Source organism: Bufo gargarizans, chromosome 6 (assembly GCF_014858855.1).
Source record: "Bufo gargarizans isolate SCDJY-AF-19 chromosome 6, ASM1485885v1, whole genome shotgun sequence".
Lineage (NCBI taxonomy): Eukaryota > Metazoa > Chordata > Amphibia > Anura > Bufonidae > Bufo > Bufo gargarizans.
Window position 1 is genome coordinate 746,799 of NC_058085.1, and position 18,069 is coordinate 764,867.

Below are 18,069 nucleotides of genomic sequence, written 5' to 3' on the forward strand. Positions count from 1 at the left end.
CAACATGTTTCTCTTCATGTCCTATCGCCTGTCACGTCCAGGCTCACTGCCTGTCCAGATCTCCTGATACGTCCAGTTCCGTCATAGGTCCGGTTGCCTGGTATGTCCGGGGTCTGTTTTTTTTTTTTTTATAGGTCAAGGTCTCCGAGTGTCCAGGATTGCCTCCACACCCTCCTGACCGATACGTTCAGGTCAGTTCTGTGGGCCTTCAGCCTGACACGCTCAGGTTCCGTTTCGTGCCTGTTTGCCCGACACATCCAGGTTCCCGTCTGCATGTCCGTCCACCTGATACGTTCAGGATTCCGTCTTCGTGTCTGTCTGCCTGATACGTTCAGGATTCCGTTTTCATGTCCGTCTGCCTGATACGTTCAGGTTTCCGTCTTCGTGTCCGTCTGCCTGATACGTTCAGGTTTCCATTTTTCGTGTCTGTCTGCCTGATACGTTCAGGTTTCCGTGTTTCGTGTCCGTCCGCCTGATACGTTCGGGTTCTCTGTTCCGGGTTTTTTTGCCTGACACGTTCAGGTCCTCGTCATGGCCTCTTACTGGTCAATCCTTCGTCATGTCCTCCCTCCTGTTACGTGTGGTTCATGTCCCGTCTTGGTCAGTCAGGTTGGTGACCTGGTCATCTTTTCAGATTTATTCTTGGGGTCGGCACCTCACTTCTAGTCACTTTCCTTCCTTACTGTCCTGTTCTATCTTTCTCCCTCCCCACTGGGGCGCCTATCACGGTCAGCTCAGGCGCCTTCATCTGTCTCGTTTCGGGGCCTGTCGCTCGCCATTTGCCATCACGCACGGGTCATGTCTCCTCACTGCCTGCCACTTTGGTCAATTCCACACTGGCAGCCAGTTGGGGTTTCGTCTCCAGACGCGTCTCGGCTCTCGGTCGCGTTCAGGGCCCGGCGATCTTCGGTCGCTCGGTCACGCCAGGTCATGTTCACCATTACCTGACACGCTCAGGCCGCTCGGTTTTTCGTATTTTTTCTTTCAGGTTGTCCTTCCATCGCCTGGTATCGTTCCAGCGTTTTTCTTACGTTTTTGGCCTGCCACCTTCAAGGTTCCTTTCTTCCGTTTCATCACCACGTAAGTTTCGTCTTACCAGCACATGTTAGGGTACCTCTCCCCGCAGGTACCAGATAAAAAATTGTTTTTTCCTCACTTACCAATCTCAGATTCGCAGGGTGTGAAGTTCACCCTCCTCACGGACTTGCCCAAGTTTGGTGCAATTGCTCCCAGGTTCCCAAACAATTTTCCACCCCAAACCTCCTGAGGCTTCAGGTAAGTTTAATAAAAAAAAACAAAAAAAAAAAAAACAGAAGGGTTGCACGAGGAGTTGTCAATTCACGTCAGATCCGTCCACAGGGTCCGGTTTTTCTTCACGCAACATGTCCCACGTCTCGGACATTGAGGACTCGATGTCCATCCCTGAGTCGGCGGTCTCCGAGGCAGGCAGCCGCGCATCTTATAGGCATTGGGCCATCCCCAAGATGATCGCCGAGCTGAGGAAGAAGGGGATCCGCCACTCGGCATCTGCACGGAAGGCAGAACTATATCGGCTGCTCTTTCCCGAATCTCCCGGCACTCCCGAACCTCCCGGAGCCTCCGAAGAACTGGTCTCCATGTCGACCATCCAGCTCTCCCTGACCCAACTCCACGCGACCATCAATAATCTAGCGTCTTCGATGTCGCACATTGATTCCAGGCTCCAGGCCGTCGAGAGCAAGATCGCTACGCCTCCTCCTCCGCCAGAGCCCGAAGCCGTTCCCCTGCCTGTGCCAGCTGCCAATCGGTCCTCCATTCATCTGATTGGTGCCCCCATGTCTCCAACCCATCCTCGGCCAGGCCCACATTCAGCTCAGGGGCGCAGAGACCCAACCCCACCATGGACAAACTCGGTCGTCCCATCTCTTTCCTGGGAAAAAATCAGATCTGCAACAACTTCAACCTGGGTTTTTGCAGCTATGATAAATGCAAGGCTTTGCACGTCTGCACCATCTGTTTCAGGGCCCATCCCCAGTCCTCCTGTTCTCAACGCACGTCAAAGCGCTCCTGACTAGGCGGGGTCAACGTTGACCTATTACTTTCCCTCCTCCAACAACATCACGATCCCAGTTTTGTCCGATTTCTCACACAGGGTTTCTCGGAGGGTTTTCATACCGGGCTAGTCACCCTTCCGCAGATCAGTCATGAGTGCCCCAACCTCCTCTCCTCGCTGGCGGATCCCGGGGCGGTGGACGCTCTATTGGAGGCAGAGTTGCGGAAAGGGTTCATGATCGGTCCTTTCTCGGAATCCCCGTTCCCCCTGTACCGGGTCAGCCCCATAGGTCTGGTGACAAAAAAATCATCCAATAAAAAAAGATTAATCTATGACCTGTCTGCTCCTCATGCATCCAGCATCCCCAGCCTAAATTCTCTGGTTCCGTCGGACGAGTTCTCTATGCAGTACTCGTCCCTGGACGAGGCCGTGGAACTCATTCTACAGGTCGGGGCAGGAGCGTGGCTGTCAAAAGCAGACATCGCGGATGCCTTCAAGTTACTGCCTATCCTGCCTCACCTGTGGAAGTTCTACGGCATCAAATGGAGGGCAAAGTATTATTTTGCCACCCGCTTGACGTTCGGGTCAAAGAGCAGTCCCTGGCTCTTTGATCAGTTCGCCCAAGCGCTCCATTGGCTCTTGGTCAACCATGCCCACTGCCCGAGGGTCATCCATTATCTGGATGACTTCCTGCTCATCGAGCAGGCCGCACACGCCCCGGACAGGTTGGACAGCCTCCTCAGCCTGTTCAGCCGCCTGAACGTCCCAGTGGCTCCAGCTAAGGTCGAGGGCCCCGCCAGGGTGATCACCTTCCTGGGCATCACCCTGGACACCATCAAGATGGAGGCCAGCCTCCCCCTGGACAAACTCAATAAGTTGAAGGACTCTGTGGCCAGGCTCGTGGGCACCCGCACGGTGTCAAAGTTGGAACTCCAGTCTCTTTTGGGGTCCTTCAATTTTGCCGCCAGGATCATGCCCCAAGGCAGGTCTTTCACCGCCGGCTTGCTCAGACTCCTCCCAGCAGCCTCAGATCAACATGCCCTCATCCACCTCGGGCGTGATGCGCTGGCGGATCTGGCCATGTGGTCTCTGTTTTTGTCCAGCTGGAATGGCATCTCTCTCTTCGTTCCTCAGTGGGACGAGGCCTCCCCCCTGGTGTTCTCCGATGCTGCGGCTTCCCTCGGTTTCGGGGCCATCTGCGGGGATCAATGGTTTGCGGGTCCCTGGCCCGCGCAGGTCTCCTCAGACCAAGAGGCTGCCAGGTCCTCCCCCCTGCTCGAGGTTTATCCCATCGTCGCAGCCGCTCTGGTCTGGGGGCAGTCATGGAGCAACAGGCCAGTGTGCTTCATGACTGACAACCAGGCGGTGGTCGACATCCTCGCCAGGGGCAGGTCCAGCTCCCCCAAGGTCATGCGTCTGGTCCGCAGGCTCACCTGGCTGTCTCTTGCAAATAACTTTCGTGTCATCTGCAGGCACATAGAGGGCAAGAAGAATACCGCGGCCGATGCTCTGTCCCGGTTAAACTTTAATTTGTTTTTTCAGGTTATGCCGGGAGCACGGAGAGTCGGGATCAACCCTCCGGGGTTCGAAGCCCTGGTCATGGACTAGAAGAATACATTTCCGCAGCCCACGGCCTCATACGCAAGTCTCTCTCGGCCAACTCCGCCCGGAACTATTTAACAGGGTGGAACACCTTCAGGCGTTTTGCCCGCCTTCACCCCAGGGGGGGCAGGGACAGAGTCTCCTTCGTCCTGGCCTTCCTGGCTTACTGCCACAGGGAACTCCATCTGTCCCACAATACCATCAGACTTTATTTAGCGGGCATCCAGCACCACCATATGATCAGTCACCCCAATCATGCCTCCTTCTTTTCCTCACAGGCGGTCAAGGCAGTTCTGAGAGGCATCCAGAAGCTCTCTTCCCCTTCCATACCCACCCGACAACCAGTCACAGGGGAATTATTCCAAAAAATGTCTGCCGCCCTAGATGGTAATCCCTTTGGCCCTTTCAGAAGCTTGATCCTCAAAGCCGCTCTCTACCTCAGCTTCTATGGGTTTCTCAGGCCGGGGGAATTCTGCTGCACCTCAGCCCGGAATCCAGGACCGGTCATCAGCCAGCTCCATCATAGTTCAGACCACTTCACTTTCTCTCTACCTTCCTCCAAAACCTCCCAGGTCGAATACTTTAATTCGTGCAATCTTTGGTGCCCAGTGTCCGTGTTCAGTCAGCTGCTCTCCTCTCTCCATGACAGAACTCCCGATAGCCCCCTACTGCCATTTCCCGTGCTGTCACTGACATCCGCGCAGTTCATCAGGCATATGCGTTCCATAGCTTCGGGTCTGGGGTTCCACGCTGCTTCCATTTCCGGACACTCCTTCCGAATCGGGGCCGCATCGGCAGCCTCTAAACACGGTGTCCCCGCTCACGTCATACGGAGGATGGGACGATGGCGATCTTCCTGCTTTTCCCGCTACATCCCTCATCCACGGGTCGAAATTGCCAAAGCCTTTTCCAGTCTGGTTCTGTAAAACTCCCAACATTCAAACCACCTAAAAATCCCTGTTTTGCCCCCTTTTTTGGCTACCCGCGTCACGTGGCTAAAGGCACACCACTAGCCAAGTCCACACCACCAGCCTAGTCAGGTCCCACCGTGTCCGTTCACACCCTCTTCCTACACTCCCCCGGAGCCTTGACCACAAGTATAGCAGGCTGGATTCCCAGCCTGCATTTGTGGGAGGGGCGTAGGGTATTTAGCCGGCTCACGCCCTCCCTCTGGTGTCGGCATCGTGCAGTGCCCCACCCTCCCCTCCCTCTTTTTCAGCTTCATTCAGCTCAGACTCCCTGGGTTAGCCCCCTTTTTTGGCTACCCGCGTCACGTGGCTAAAGGCACACCACTAGCCAAGTCCACACCACCAGCCTAGTCAGGTCCCACCGTGTCCGTTCACACCCTCTTCCCACACTCCCCCGAAGCCTTGACCACAAATTATTTTATAAGTGGCTGGCTATGCAGCTATATACAGTCATGGCCAAAAGTTTTGAGAATTACATAAATATTGGAAAAGTTTGCTGCTTAAGTTTTTATAATAGCGATTTGCATATACTCCAGAATGTTATGAAGAGTGATCAGATGAATTGCATAGTCCTTCTTTGCCATGAAACTTAACTTAATCCCAAAAAAACCTTTCCACTGCATTTCATTGCTGTCATTAAAGGACCTGCTGAGATCATTTTAGTAATCGTCTTGTTAACTCAGGTGAGAATGTTGACGAGCATAAGGCTGGAGATTATTATGTCAGGCTGATTGGGTTAAAATGGCAGACTTCATCTGTTAAAAGGAGGGTGATGCTTGAAATCATTGTTCTTCCATTGTTAACCATGGTGACCTGCAAAGAAACGCGTACAGCCATCATTGCGTTGCATAAAAATGGCTTCACAGGCAAGGATATTGTGGCTACTAAGATTGCACCTCAATCAACAATTTATAGGATCATCAAGAACTTCAAGGAAAAAGGTTCAATTCTTGTTAAGAAGGCATCAGGGCATCCAAGAAAGTCCAGCAAGCACCAGGATCGTCTCCTAAAGAGGATTCAGCTGCGGGATCGGAGTGCCACCAGTGCAGAGCTTGCTCAGGAATGGCAGCAGGCAGGTGTGAGCGCATCTGCACGCACAGTGAGGCGAAGACTTTTTGAAGATGGCCTGGTGTTAAGAAGGGCAGCAAAGAAGCCACTTCTCTCCCAAAAAAACATCAGGGACAGATTGATCTTCTGCAGAAAATATGGTGAATGGACTGCTGAGGACTGGGGCAAAGTCATATTCTCCGATGAAGCCTCTTTCCGATTGTTTGGGGCATCAGGAAAAAGGCTTGTCCGGAGAAGAAAAGGTGAGCGCTACCATCAGTCCTGTGTCATGCCAACAGTAAAGCACCCTGAGACCATTCATGTGTGGGGTTGCTTCTCATCCAAGGGAGTGGGCTCACTCACAATTTTGCCCATAAACACAGCCATGAATAAAGAATGGTACCAAAACACCCTCCAACAGCAACTTCTTCCAACAATCCAAAACGTTGAAATTTTGGGTCCATGGCCTGGAAACTCCCCAGATCTTAATCCCATTGAGAACTTGTGGTCAATCCTCAAGAGGCGGGTGGACAAACAAAAACCCACTAATTCTGACAAACTCCAAGAAGTGATTATGAAAGAATGGGTTGCTATGAGTCAGGAATTGGCCCAGAAGTTGATTGAGAGCATGCACAGTCGAATTGCAGAGGTCCTCAAAAAGAAGGGCCAACAATGCAAATACTGACTCTTTGCATAAATGTCATGAAATTGTCGATAAAAGCCGTTGAAACGTATGAAGTGCGTGTAATTATATTTCACTACATCACAGAAATAACTGAAACAAAGATCTAAAAGCAGTTTAGCAGCAAACTTTGTGAAAACTAATATTTGTGTCAATCTCAAAACTTTTGGCCACAACTGTAGTGAAGTGGTTAAAGTTCTGGGCTATGATGCAGAAGCTGTGAGTTCAATTATGTATATATATAAAAAATGGCAGCACCAATTATCAAAAAATACGTCGGGTGCTATGTCCCAGGGTGTAACTTCTTACCCAGAAATATAGTAGAAAACGGACAGCACTTCCAGTAGAAAATTGTGATTTACTGGCCCATGTGGGGCAACGAGGCAATATTTCGGCTCGGACACAGAGCCTTTCTCAAGCATAAAACACAAGTGCATTAGAAAGTATAACTAGCCCAAACATAATTGGGGGGTGGAGCAAACAACAAACATGATAATTACAATAAAATCATGATACATAGATAAAAACAAGTGTAAAGTGTCATGATTTAGTGCATAATAATAATCACCAAAGACATAATTACATGTGAAATCAATCAGACAATAATCATTTAATGCAAAAAACTTTAAAGATAGATAAATTACACCAATAAACTACAGGTGCTGTGCGTCATAATAATCATATTAAAATATTAGCAGGTGGGATATAGGATCAGATCATAAACCTACCCATCAGACACATCGTAGGTCCACATGCGATCAAATATCAAACTTTGCGTGTAACAACTTACAGTGCGCAGGCACCAGGTTGCGTCTAGAATGTGTGATCTCATGACGTCACTAGAGTAGGCATCTCGCAAGTTTCCTCCCCTTTCAATCACAGCAAAGCAGGTCACTACTACCAAAGCTCCAACGCAAATGCCCGCTTGATGTCATATTGGGAAGCGCCATATTGGATATTGGCAAAGTTGCCCCAAGTTATATTACATTATAGTAACGGCATGTAGGAAGCAAATAAAGGGAGGGGATAATCCTAGTCAAAGGAGTACACCATCCTAATGGTGGGGCATGCAATGTAAGCCCGACCGGCGCTGCTGTGCAGATCGCGCAACTAAGCGCTGCCCCATACACGCCTGCTACCACAGCTAAAAACAGGGTTCTCCTGACAACTCTGGGATACTAAATAAAAAAAATGTCAAGACACAACTTGGGAAGCGGCAAAAATAACACAAACCCAATTTATAAACTATGACATGGGACCACAATGTTGTTCCGTAGAGTATGTTCATTCCATCTCCAAATAATTCCTCCTCTTTCATCCAAAATTCTATAAAAAAAAAGGGGACAAAGAAAGATCATAAGTATATGTTGATGCAATTACTTGTGTTCAAAAAGCAACCACTACTACAGGGTATGAAGCAAGACATAAATGCATAGACATCATGGGCAAACCAATCCTCTAAGTATACATCCCCTGATTATAATCAATATTTAGACCATTCGGTCTCAGACTATTCAAATTTGCTAGTGGGGCACAATCATATATTCAGAATACTACTGATTTCTTGTGCAAATTGGATACTATTGACCTCACTGATATACATTCTATACATCTAGCGTCTTTTGACGTGACATCTTTATATACCTCTATTGATCATGACCTCGGTATCATGGCGATTAGACATATGTTAGACATGTCATCTCTTACCACACCAGCAAGTGAGTTTATCATGGACCTTCTCAATATCATTTTGAGGTATACATTTGGAGATACATCAACGACATCTTCCTCATTTGGACTGGTGACTGCTCTGAACTGATGAATTTTCAATGTTATCTGAATAGTGTTAACAGGGAGCTACAATTTACCCTTGTACACTCAGATACTGAGATCCAATTCCTGGATACTACTGTCAGATATCATGAGGGGCAATTGCATACGTATTTATTTACAAAACCTACAGACAAGAATACCCTCTTACATTTTGACAGTAGTCATCCACGCAATATTGTAGTGTCCCACTAGGTAGGAGTGGGCACTACACAAGGGTCAATTGGGTAACGTGTTACTTCTACTCACAAGGGACAGTGATGTTACATTTGACTGTGCACTTTAATGTATTATGCATAGCAGGCCTATTAGGGTGTAGTTAGGCATCCCAGACACTAGAGGGAGATAGGGAGCCCCTAGTATAAATGTCCAGGCCCAGACAGGGAGGTTAGGTCATAGTGAGGAGTCTGTGGAGACAGAAGTGAGAAGGCACCAGCCCAGGATATGCTGAGGGCCTCCTCCTGACATGCAGCTAGACAGTCCTGGTTTCTAGCTGTACCAAGAGGCTAGAAGGAGTACAGCCTGCTTGGAGACCGAGTGTATTCCAGGGGACTAGAGGAGTTACCTCGTCAGCCTGAAGCTCCTGAGGCTAAGCATAGCTCAGTTGAGATACCCCAGTAGTAGGAGAGGACCTCCTGGGAGCAACCTGCTGTTTCCCTACCAAGCGAGGATAATACAACCAAGTGCAGATAAGTAACCTGATGGGCAGAAGTACTATAAAGTGAAGAGCAAGGGTTTATACTGGAGGAAGGAATTTATACCAAGGATTTAAGCCAGCACTTAGGCATCCGGCCTTGGGATCCAGCCAGCTAGAATAGCTGAGGGGATAGAGCAGCATTGCACTGCAAAGTATTAACTGTTTGCCCTCCAAGTATCTTGCATGATTAATACCTGCCATCATTGAAAGTAAGCCTGCTTGGGATGTATTGTTCAAGGGACTGCATCATCATCATTAACCACTGTAATTGACTGTACAAAGTTGGACTGTTTTCAAGTAAAGCAACGTTTGGTTCACCATACAATCTGTGTACCTCAATTACTATTCCTACCAACCGGTGTGCCACCGTTACAGGCACTGGCATCACGATCCTTAAAGGGACCTTGCCTCAGGCACTCTAAACACCTGCAACAACCAGGGCACCTTATCCAACATCAGGCCAGGTCTCTACACCCAGAGTGTGCCCCAGAGGAACTAGTGTCTGCCTCTCGTTCACTGCTGCATGCCTGCCCAGGGTCCTCCAAAAAGTGAGTAACCCTTGATCGCCCATTCCGTGACCTCACTGTCGCTATACCCTGCAGGTCTGGCGTGCTGCAATATGGTTACACCCTGTGACATAGCACCCAATGTATTTTTTGATAATTGGTGCTGCCATTTTTTCTATTTGTGTATATATATATATATATATATATATATAGTTAAGGCTGCGTGCAGCCTGTAGATGTGGGTCCAGCGACTTACCCTACTTAAACCCCCTGGTACAAGCAGGAGGGCGCCCGTTCTTTGCTGTTCCGCCCATCCGTGACGTCACTTCCGGTTTCGATACCTTCTGTGACGTCACTTCCGGTTTCGCGTCCTCGTGGAATCCAGACCACGGCGCCTCCGGTAAGTTGGTCCCGGCTGGGTAGCCGAGCCCTGTTGGCAGTGCGGACGCTCCCCCGCTTCTCTCCCTGCAGCCTAGCAGAGTATAACCACTCTGCGGCCCGGGCGGACGCGCCTGCCACCGGCACCTCGTGTTCCACCGATTCACAGCCCGGCCGGTAGCTTCATGTCAGGCCCCCTGCCTCACGCCGGCTGCCGGAGCATGCATCGCCCAGTCGCCTCCCCCCTCCAGGTACCGGGCACCTCCGGCGCATGCAGCGCAAGTTGGTGCGGCGCGGCCCGAAAAAAGGGGGGCAGGCGGGGACGGCGCCACATGTGTGATGATGGGGCTGTTTGTTGTAGGCTCTATACTGCAAGACCTTGCAGACGCCTGCAAGCCAACCAAGGTTAGGAAGTTTAGATGCGGCACTGTAGTTAAGTCATCTGTTGACCAGTTCTTGGGTTGTTGTGGCTGCCAGGGAAGGTTGGCACTGTGGCAGTCATGCCTTCTTCCTGATTATGTTACCCGGTTCGGGGGTCCCGGGCGGCAGGACTAGGAGCACAGCCGCCCTGTCTGCAGTGAGCGCCGCTTCTCCGTGCGGGCGAGTCGCTGGCTGCCTGGCTGTTTGGCCTGCTGCCCTTAACCCCCGGACTGCTGGGAAAAAGGAAAATTGTGATTTACTGCCAGGTTCAGGCCCCGGTCACCCTGGGCTCCTATGCCAATCACGCCATTACATTTATAAATCTTCACCCCCTGGGTGGCTGGGGGCTGTGGTATTCCTTGAATTCAGGGGCCAGGTGTTCCCTAAACCTCTCAGGGTTACGGCTGCCCTAAAATTGCCCAGGGGTCCCGTCTTCCCTGAATCGCTCAGGTGTTATGTCATTCCTGATACCGCTCAGGTGTCACTTGTTCCCTGATCCACTCCGATGTTATATCGTCCCTGTAACCACCGGGTGTCATGTTCCCTGAATCGCTTAGGGTAATGTCTTCCCTAAAGTCGCTCAGGTGTAATGTCTTCCCTGAATCGCTCAGGTGTAATGTCTTCCCTGAATCGCTCAGGTGTAATGTCTTCCCTGAATCGCTCAGGTGTAATGTCTTCCCTGAATCGCTCAGGTAGTATGGCTCCTCGGATCGCTCAGGTGTAATGTCTTCCCTGAATCGCTCAGGTAGTATGGCTCCTCGGATCGCTCAGGTGCAATGTCTTCCCTGAATCGCTCAGGTAGTATGGCTCCTCGGATTGCTCATGTGTTATGTCTCCCCTGATCGCTCATATGTTATGTCTCCCCTAAACTACTCAAGTGTTATGTCTTCAGGTGTCATGTTTTTCCCCGAGTCACAGGTGTCATGTTCCCGGAATCGCAGGTCATGTCTTCCCAGAATCACTCAGGTTTTGTTTCCCTAAATCACTCAGGTGTCATGTTTTTCCTCAACTAGCATGTGTCATGTTCCCGGAATCGCAGGTGTCATGTTTTTCCCCAAATCGCAGGTGTCATGTTCCCGGAATCGCAGGTGTCATGTCTTCCCTGAATCATTCAGGTTTTGTCTTCCCTGATTCGCTCAAGCGTCGTGTTTTTCTCCAAATCACAGGTGTCATGTTCCCAAAATCGCATGTGTCATGTCTTCCCTGAATCACTCAGGGTTATGTTTTCTCCAAATTGCATGTGTCATTTACCCAAGAATTGCATGTGTCATGTCTTCCCTGAATCGCTCAGGGTTGTGCCGGCATACATACATAATTCCTCTGGGTAGCCATCTTATATGCTTCTGGCCTATGTAAAAAACTGTGAACTCTCATCTTTCTGAAGCCTGGGTCGCCTATGATATAGATGGACACTTTTATTACCACTACTCTGTAAGGCCAGCAATAAAAGGTCATAAAAGCTATACCAGGCCCAGCTCATCCTGCCCTTTGAGATAAGATCAGCTCGCTGTCAAGCCTGGCTGGAGCGTGACGTCATTAATCTCCAGGTCTGGTTTGAGGAGAGCTAATAGCCCTTAATTAGCTCTGGGCATAAAACCGGTCCACTTTCATATTTCATTTATGAATCAACTTATGCCCTTTCTGACACCAGATCCAGGCTCTACAGAGTATTGTGGTTAATTGGGTATCAAATATGACTAGAGGATGTGATTCCTTAGCTGACCTATGGGTGGTGGAAGAACTACAGGTCCCAGCATTACCGTGTGTGGTCTCATTCTGTAGGTAAATAAATAAGGATCGCAAATATGTATTCTGTATAAAAATATGCCGATGTATCAAGGAGATACGGGCTTAAGTATAATCCTCATTGTAGGAACTGAACTTTGATGGGGTCATAAAACACTTGGGGGCCAATCCCTAAGCTTCACAGTCACTCTGCTGCCATTGGCTGACAGGAGTAAGTCTCCTGCCCATGGGAGAGTTCATAAAAATCCATGCACAAGGACAGAGGAGAGAGACCCATGGAACATCACCAGACAATTAATTGGACATTGACGGCATATCCCTGTATCAGAAGAACTTTGAGGGTCTCCCCTGATACATACTGAAAAGGGGTTTGCAAGGATTCAAAAAGGACATATGAACGACCATCTGAAACCCTCCAGAGAAACTAAGTATTCTTTCATCTTTTTCCCTTTCATTTGAACTGTCGTGATTATTTATATTGTTATTATTATTCTGTAGATTTATAGTCATTTTCATTAGACTTGTATGCACTGCTTTTTACCGCTTATTAAAGATTATAAAATCTAAGTAGCCAAGTCTTCCATATTCTAAGCTGCTGAACAACGTACCTTGCCTTCGAAGAGACGTTACCAGGTAGTTAGTTAAATTGCATTTAGGAATTGTAGCTGGGGGTGATTGACTGCGGTTGGTCAGTAAGTGATATCCGGTTCATCCACTGATCTGTGTGATAGTGAATTACCCGGATAGTCGGCTTGTGGACCGGGAACCCACGTGGTGGCAGTTACCGAAGTATAGTGGGGGGTGTTAGCCGAGTGGTAATACCCCGGTCACGTGAGGTCTCTGTGTGTGCGCAGACTCCGTCACAGACCACTACGTCAGAGCTGTGGGATCCGGAGCGATCGGATCCATAGTTCGTGACAAGGGTTATGTTTTCTTCAATTCACAGGTGTCATGTTCCCAAAAATTGCATGTGTCATGTCTTCCCTAAGTGACTCAGGGGTCAGGTCCCCTGAATTGCTCTGGTGTTATGCCTCCCCTTAGTCACTTAGGGGTAAGGTTCCCTGAATCGCTCAGGTCTTGTGTGATCCCTGAATCGCTCAGGTCTTGTGTGTTCCCTGAATCGCTCAGGTCTTGTGTGTTCCCTGAATCGTTCAGGTCTTGTGTGATCCCTGAATCGCTCGGGTCTTGTGTGTTCCCTGAATCGCTCGGGTCTTGTGTGTTCCCTGAATCGCTCGGGTCTTGTGTGTTCCCTGATTCGATCAGGTGTCATGTATTCCCTGAATCACTCAGGTTCCATGTTCTCCCTGATTCGAGTTTTGTTTTTCCTACCTCTTCCAGGTCGGTTGTTTCCCAGGTTGCATATTTTCCTGAACAGTCTGGTTATGTATTCCCCTGATTCACTCAGGTCAGGTTGGCCTGATTCACCCAGGCTTCTGTTTTTTCCCTGGTCTCCCAGTGGGTAGGTAGTGGCCAGGTCCAACCAGGTTCAAGGTACTGCCCGACCCACCCAGGTGTCTGTCCTCCTTATGAAGGTGTATGTCACACCTCTCTCTGGGTCTCGTGCCAATGCAAGCTTATTTTTCATGTGAGCAGGGCCTCAGGCCACCGGAATTTCGATCCATCCTCAATTGTGTCGCAGGGCTCCTCCATGCTCGGTCACTCCACGGTGCCGGGTTTCACGTAAGTTCCAGCCGAGTGGCGGCGTGACGCTTCTCCGCAGCTCAGAGCCTTCCTTCGTTCATCACGAGCCTCCATTCCTAGGTCTTCAGTATCGCCGGAGAGTTGGCAGCGCTGTTCGTTGATTCGGTTAGGTTGCGATCCTTTCTATACCATGTTCGTTCCTGTTTCCTTCTGATTCTCAGGTTTCATGTATTTCCCGGATTAGCCCCAAATTCACGTATTTACCCATTCACCCAGCTCTAATTCCCCGGAGTCGCGCAGGTTTTACGTGTTTCCTGGATCACTCGGGTTCATGCATTTCCCTGAATCAATCGGGTTTATGTTTCCCGAATCGCCCGGGTTCATGTTTTCTGGATCGCTCAGGTTTATGTATGTGCCCAAGTCACTCAGGTTTACGTATTTCCCTGAATAGCTCAGGTCAGGTATTTCCCTGAATCACTCAGGTTTTGTATTTCCTGTCTTCAGGTTGCTGGTATTTCCAGGTGGTATGTTTTTCCTGATTCACTCAGGTTACGTATTTCCCTGAATCACTCAGGTTTTGTATTTTCCTGTCTCTTTCAGGTTGGCGGCATTTCCAGGTTGTGTGTATTTTCTTGATTCACTCAGGTTACGTATTCCCTGAATCGCTCAGGTCTTTTTTCCACAGGTTGTTCGCATTTGCCTGAATCACTCAGCATTTTTTCTCACAGGTTGTTCGCATTTGCCTGAATCGCTCAGGTCTTTTCCCACTGGTGGTACACATTTGCCTGAATCACTCAGGACCCGATATATTTGCCTGGAACGCTCGGGGTCTTCCAGCAGTATCCAGTGGTTCCTGTTTACCCGGTTCGGGTTCCGCATGTTTGAATCCCTGATTGCATTGGATCCGGGTTCATCACGGGGGTTTGGATATGGTCATCCATTATCTCGACAATTGTTGTTACACCAGGTATTGTACTCTGCTCCCACTCAAGCGGCATTCTCCTGTTCATTGCTACGTCATGGTTTTGCTCAATCTCACCTGGGCAGTCTGCACCCTGATTCCTGATCGTCAAGGGACCTCAGGGCGTCCCCTCGGGCTGGGCTAGTTGCCCCAGCTTTTCGCCAGGCTTGAGGCCCCCGTGGCGGCCGCCAAGCTGCTAAGATCCAGGCTGCCGTTCATCTGCGGCTTCTTCCAGGGTCCTGTCCAAATGGGAGCTCCAGTCCCTGTTAGGGTTCCTCAACTGTACATTTACGATCATGCCCAGGGCAGGTCTTTCACTTCCCGGCCCCTCAGTCTCCCCAAAAAAAACACAAAAAAAAAAAACACCCATCCTCGGGGGGAGGTGGACGAGGTCACGTTTCATGGCTTTATAGCCCATTGCCACACGCACCGCCTCCTGTCATTTAACACCATCAAGCTGTATTTGGCCAGCATTCAACACCATCGGATGCTCAGCGACCCCTCTGCCAAATCCATTTTTCGTATCAGGCCATCAAATCCACCCTCAGGGTTAGCACAGCGGTCCAGGTGCGTAGACAACCAGTGTCAGGCGAGCTTTTCCACAGATTGTCCGTAGCCCTAGACTGTCTCCCTTTGGGCACTCAGCAAGCATCATCACCAAAGCAGGCATGTACCTAGGGTTCCATGGGTGCTTAGACCCGGGGAGTTTACCTACGGCACGGTCAACCGAGCGACCCTGCTCAGGCGACATCTCGCCTGGCATACGGTCCACTTCATACTGTCCATCCCAGCCACCAAGTCCAATCAGGCTGGTCCTCCCACCGAGGTAGAGTTCTTCCCTACGGCCAACTGTTGGTGTTCCGTCTAGGCACTCCAAGAGCTTCTGGCCTCACTCCAGTCTCCCGCGTTAGACGACCAGTTGCTCCCGATTAACGGTAGGCCCCTCTTCTTCGGCCCAGTTGTCTCCAATATCCGCACCCTGGCGGCAGGGGTGGGGTTTAACCCTAGCACGGTATCCGGGCACTCCTCTCACGTAGGGTCTGCTTCCGCAGCATCCAGTCATCAGGTACCGGCACACGTCATCCGCAAGGTGGGTCGTTGGCGGTCGTCCTGCTACCCTAGGTACATTCCCAATCCACGAGTTGAGATTGTCAGAGCCTTTCGTTCTTTGGGCTTTATGGGTTCCATGATGCTCCAAGAATACATTCCACCCTACTCCGGGCCGGTTCTCTTTGCCCACTCATCTAGGCCTTACCTCGTCACTGGCACCGGGCACACTCCAGCCAGTTGGTTCAGGGCAGTAGATAGGCATGCCTACTCTGTTCCTCGATTAGCTCCTACCACAAATATATATATATATATATATATATATATATACATACATACACACACACACACACACACACCTTCCTTTTTCACAATTTTTGAGAGCGAAAAGGATTGTTTCGAACCCTGATGTACTTGATGATACACTTAATGTCATGGTTAATAAGTTTATACAAAGGAGTTATCCCCCTAAGTTATTGCAGTCTCAAATTGGAAAAGTACATGCGATTGATAGAGATGATACATTGATGAGGAAAGATGTGAAGGGGTCCCATACCAGGATTCCTTTCATTTCTAGATATACTGAACACAGCAGTGAGATAACCGTGTCATCAAGAAGCATTGGGGTATTTTGGGAGGATGCCTGGATCAGATACCTGAATTTAGGCTTCCCCTTTTTTCTTATCGAAGATCAAGAAATCTGCGCGATCAGTTGGTTAGAGCGGATATTGGTCCTGGTCCTAGAGTGACACAAAGTACATTGACCCAGCAGAGTCAGGGTTGTTTCCCATGTCTCAGTTGTGTCAATTGCAAATATATTTGTAAGGGCAGATTCTTTACACATCCAACCACTGATGTGAGATATTTGATACCCTTCTACCTTACGTGTAATTCCAACTTTGCGATATATGTTCTGACCTGCCCTTGCAAATTACTATATGTGGGTGAGACTTTACAGATTTGAAAACTCGCCTTAACAACCATCGGTATACTATTAGGAAGAAGCGTCAGGATTTGCCCATTTCCAAACATTTCTTTGAGCTAAATCATTCAGAGAGCGAATTAAAATATTGGATTATTGATCACATTCCTTTACCTAGACGAGGAGGCAATAGAATTCGGTTATTGAAGAAAAAGGAGCTGTTTTGGATACACACATTGAATAGTCTGAGACCAAATGGTCTAAATACTGATTATAATCCAAGGATGTATACTTAGAGGATTGGTTTGACCTTGATGTCTATGCATTTATGTCTTGTTTCATACCCTGTAGTGGTGGTTGCTTTTTGAACACAAGTAATTGCATCAACATATACTTATGATCTTTCTTTATCCTCTTTTTTTAAATAGAATTTTGGATGAAAGAGGTGGAATTATTTGGAGATGGAATGAACATACACTACGGAACAACATTGTGGTCCCATGCCATCGTTAATAAATTGTGTTTGTGTTATTTTTGCCGCTTCCCAGGTTGTTTCTTGACATTTTTATTATTTAGTATCCCAGAGTTGTCAGGAGAACCCTATTTTTGGCTGTGGTAGGAGGCATGTATGGGGCGGTGCTTAATTGCGCGATCTGCATGGCAGTGCCGGTTGGGCTTACATTGCATGCTCCACCATTAGGATGGTGTACTCCTTTGACTAGGAGTATCCCCTCCCTTTATTTGCTTCCTACATGCCATTACTATAATGTAATATAACTTGGGGCAACTTTGCCAATATCCAATATGGCACTTCCCGATATGACATCACGCGGGCATGCGCATTGGAGCTTTGGCAGTAGTGAGCTGCTTTGCTGTGATTGAAAGGGGAGGAGACTTGCGAGAAGCCTACTCCGGTGACGGCATGAGATCACACATTCTAGACGCAACCTGGCGCCTGCGCACTGTAAGTTGTTACACGCCAAGTTTGGCATTTGATCGCATGTGGACCTACGATGTGTCTGATGTGTAGGTTTATGATCTGATCCTATATCCCACCTGCTAATATTTAATATGATTATTATGACCCACAGCACCTGTGGTTGAATGGTGTAATTTATCTATTTTTAGTGTTTTTTGCATTATGATTAATGATTAATGTCTGATTGATTTCACATATAATTATGTCTTTGGTTGTTATTATTATGTACTATATCATGTCACTTTACACTTGTTTTTATCTATGTTTCATGATTTTATTGTAATTATCATGTTTATTGTTTGCTCCACCCCCCAATTTTGTTTGGGCTATTTATGCTTTGCAATGCACTTGTGTTTTATGCTTGAGAAAGGCTCTGTGTCCGAGCCGAAATGTTGCCTCACTGTCCCACATGGGCCAATAAATCACAATTTTCTACTGGAAGTGCTGTCTGTTCTCTACTATATTTCAAAGCACACCCACACCATCACACCTCCTCCTCCATGCTTCACGGTGGGAACCAGGCATGTAGAGTCCATCCGTTCACCTTTTCTGCGTCGCACAAAGACACAGTGGTTGGAACCAAAGATCTCAAATTTGGACTCATCAGACCA